We start from the raw sequence: 4,583 nt of genomic DNA, 5'->3' as shown, positions 1-4,583 counted from the left end.
AACATCATGATAAACAGAGAAAATATTGAAGTTGTCAAAGATTTCATTTTACTTGGATCCACAATCAACGCCCATGGAAGCAGCAGTCAAGAAATCAAACAACATATTTCATTGGGCAAATCTGCTACAAAAGACCTCTTTGAAGTGTTGAAAAGCAAAGATGTCATTTTAAGGACTAAGGTCTGCCTGATCCAAGCCATGATATTTTAAATCACCTCGTATGCATGCATAAAGAAGACCAAGGAAGAATTGATGACTTTGAATTATGGTGTTTGTGAAGAATATTGAATATACCATGTCCTGCCAGAAGAATGAACAAATCTGTCTTGGAAGAAGTACAGTCAGAATGCTCATTAGCAGCAAGGATGGCAAGACTTCATCTTGTGTACTTTGGATATGTTATCAGGTGGGACCAGTTTCTGGAGAAGGACATCATGCTTGGTAAGTTAGAGGGTCAGCAAAAAAGAAGACTCTCAAGGAGATGGATTGACACAGTGGCTGTAACAATGGGCTCAAGTATAACAATGATTGTGAGGCTGACACAGGACCAGGCAGTGTTTAGTTCTGTCGTACATAGATAGGATTGCTATGAGTAGGAACTGACTCGAGGGCACCTAACAACGACAACAAGCATATAGTTTTATGAGTTGTGACAAAGATACGAAGACATGTAACCACCACCACAATCAAGATAAAGAACATTTCCTTCACCCCCAAAAGTTCCCTTGTTCTCTTCTTCAGAAATCCTCTACCCTCAGCAGTGGCCCCTGGCAACCACTGATATGTTCTTCATCCCTAACGTTTTGCCTTTTCTAGAATGTCATATAAATAGAATTATACTATATATAGCCTTTTAAGTCTGGCTTCTTTCGCTTAGGCTTTAAGATTCATCTACGTTGTTACAGGTATCCATAGTTTTTTTAGTTTTTTGTTTTTGTTTTGCTGAGAAGTAGTCTGCAGTATGAATGTAACCCAATTTATTTATCCATTCACCAGTTGATGGGCATTTGAAATGTTGCCAGTTTGGAGTTGTTATGAATAAAGCCGCTGTGAACATCCAAATAGCAGTGGCGGTGCACTTGTCTAGCCGCTTAAATCAGAGCAAAGAAGTCTGGTAAGAGAAGAATGGGTCCTGGAAGAGACCGTTGGTCTGTGAACCCATCAGAATTCACCCTCCTCTCCCAATTCACCCTAATTCATTTATATCGTTATAAGGATGTTGTTATTGGTAATCTCAAACTGAAAAAAGAAAAAGATTTATTACTTCTCCTTGAAAGATTTTGGTAAACACAGATTCATTGTAGTGACCCACATCTTTGCATCTTCTCCCTTTCCCTCCTGTTTTCTCTATTTTCCTTTTTAAACTTATTTTCCCTGTTTCTGTGCCTCTTTTCTCCTCTTCTTTCTCTTTTCTCCCCTTCTCCCTCTCCCTGTCTTTTCCACCTATCCTTCCCTTTCCTTTGCACCTCCTCCTTTCTGTTTTTTTTTTTCCTTCTTTTCCCTCTTCCCTTCCATCTGTCTTCTTTTAGCAAAGATATTTATATTTATAAAACATTTCAATCAAGGATGTGGCCAATTTACATGAACTCTTACACACCATAAGCATTTTGTGTACTGCCAACTCATTTTATTTACTTGTTTTAACTGTGAGGATACTAAGCAGTCAGCCCCATTTCTATTACATGAGATCACATCAGTCAATTACATCTAATTTCCTATAGTGTTTCTGAGAATTTCAGCTGGATAGAGCTTTTATGTTTTGGTTTAAACTATGCAGTTGTTGATTCCTTTGCTGCATACCACTGCCAACCCTTCCTGCCCTCATTAAAACTCCTATGTTTTGACAAATTGGAGTCATTAGTATTTCAGCCGTCTGAAATAGGTTTAATCATTTAGGCGGTGATGTTCTATGTTCAAACTTTTGTATTACCAAACTCCCCCTTTTCTTTTTCTTGTTAAATAGGAATCTGATATTTAAGCATCCTGGATTAGTGCTACAGGTGAACTTTCAGCCCACCGATGAGGATTTGTGCTCGAATTCCTGTGTCTAATGCCAGTGAGCATTAGAGGGACTAAAGAAGTTCATTTTATAGCTTTATTAGAATTGCTTCTTTTGTACCTAGGCCATTTTTCACAAGGCCTCGGCTTAAGGGTCTGTGCTAGTTCACTCACATTTTGCTTCCTTTCCCAGGGTACATGAAGCCCTTCCTAAAAAAGAAATGTGTGTGTGTGTGTGTGTGTGTGTGTGTGTGTGTGTGTGTGTGTGTGAGGCAGATGGGGGAAGGCTTACTGTGGTCCAATCCTACTGGCCGTGAGTGGAGAGGCACAAGACCAAGGGGGAAATGAAAAGGGGACGGGGAGAAGGGTGGTGTTTAGGGTATGCATAGAAATAATACCAATGTCAAAGAACCTAATTAGAACATTGTTATCTTGGCAAATAGCTTTAGGGAGAAAGGATAGGAGTAAGAAAGGAGGAAGAAGAGATGGGGTAAATGAGAGGGCAAAAGGAGGGAGGAGGAGACAATGGAGAGAGAGGATTCAGTGACAACCTCTGCCTTCCGCTTTCTCCTCAAGAATTCTCATTTCCAGGCTAAGCAAGCCCAGGTGTCTCAGAAGTCCCTCACCAGCATGGTTTCCAGCCCCTTCCGCATCCTGCCCTCTTTCTGTCTTCTAGATGCATTTTAGCTTGTGGCTGCTGCCCAAATCTTCCCCCTATCCTCCTATTTTCATTGAATACTTCAAGTACAGGTCTGCCAACTCATAGAGCCAAGCATAGAGCTGTCTTGTGCTATCACTCCCTTGCTTCTGACTCTATCTTTCTATTAATGCAAATGAAGATGGATTCAGGTTTCTGTGCAGCCACAACACCCAACTGAATAATATTGATCTTACAGTCCCTGAAAACTCCTAAATCTTTTTTGCGTGTATAGCTGCTTAACCACATCTCATCTTTTGCTTGTGCATCTGGTTGTTTTTGGACTCAAATGCAGGGTTTTACAGTTATGTTCCATATTTTGTGAACATTTAAAAATTATTTTTACATAAATGTATTGTTAAGCTTATTTCAGAGATTTTTGAAAATAACTGTCATCAATTTTGTTGTCAAGTAAATGTCATATTTTGTTTTGTTTTCATTCTGAAAATTAATTTTGAGAATGAAGGCACAGATAATTAAGCATTCAAGGACATTTAGTTTTTGAAATTCATCTTTAAAATGGCCCCAAATTTAACCCGTTGACAAATGATAGATTTTTATTCTTCATTTTGCTGTCTCAGGTGGGAGCAAAAAGTGGCATATGCCTAAACTGTCCCCAGCCTCCTGAAATGGTGCAGTGCTGCAAAAACAACCATAGCCCCTCGTTGCTGGGCAATGGACAGAGTCACAAATCAAACTCCCTTCATTTTTGCATCTACTTATTTAGCTTAACGTTGAAATGGTCATGAACAAACAAGGTTTTTGTTATATAAATGGGATGGTTAATGTATTTCAGGAAATTTTTAGATATCACTTAGTGTTTATGTGTACTTTCTGTGTTTTTAACCTTGGAAGAGATATAAATTGTTTAGAATGAAAATTAAAATTACACTAAAAGAACTCAATCTAGCCTTTTTACCTTGTGTTGAACATGAGTCTTAGAAAAACCTCTCTGTTGATGTTTTGCATTTTAATTATTTGTAGAAAATGACATCAAGGTATAAGGTGAGGGATTTACAAAAATCACAGAATGGTCTTCTGGTTTTAAGGAAAAATTCAGGTTGTTGTTAGCTTTTATTTCTCTCCCCAAACCCTGAGGGAACACAAATTCAAAGAAAACTTTCTCAATCTAAGATTCAGAATTAATATATTTTTAGTTCTCCACAGCTTATGCCTAGTCTTTTATAACGGCTAAGAATACTATTCAATAACATCTTCCAAAAGTATCATAAGCTATTATGTCCATTATAAATTATAATGGCTGTATTGTATATGACATACAACATTCAGTCCAAAAGCATCATCACCTGTGAACAGATTGTGTTTCTGCAATTAAGTGCTGTATGCTAAGCTAGCTAAGAAAATAAGCGTCAGCCCCATGTACCCTGGCTCTACTTAACAGCATTTTTATGGAGGTAAAATGACAGAATGCATCTATGAGCACTTTGGTGGGAAAGAAAGAACAGTGCTATATATAGATAAGGAATTATAATAAAAATAATAACAATCATCAGATCTGACCTAATAGAAATCAGACAACAGAACTAAAACCAATTTCACAAACCCTTCAGAACTATCTCTGTTTGTTTCCATGCCAATCTGTTTGCATCAAGGCTCACCTTTTGGATTAATTATCCCCCATTAGTCCAACCCTTCTCTCCACCCCACTCCCCAAAAGCACCCTACCAACTATTTATTTAACCAAACATCCAAGTCAATTCAAATAAACAGCTAGTTAGCTCAGTAAAAATGGTCAAACTCAATTAAGACTTGACCATCTTTGAGATAATTTTGCAGCAGTTGAACAGAAACTAGATCTTGAAATGATGTTGTGGGTAACATGACCAATTATGTGAACTAGAACTGGGTTTCTTTTGGTACCGTTGAC

This window comes from Trichechus manatus, unplaced genomic scaffold (assembly GCF_000243295.1).
Source record: "Trichechus manatus latirostris isolate Lorelei unplaced genomic scaffold, TriManLat1.0 scaffold00066, whole genome shotgun sequence".
Taxonomy (NCBI): domain Eukaryota; kingdom Metazoa; phylum Chordata; class Mammalia; order Sirenia; family Trichechidae; genus Trichechus; species Trichechus manatus.
Note: the sequence above shows the minus strand (reverse complement) of the source record.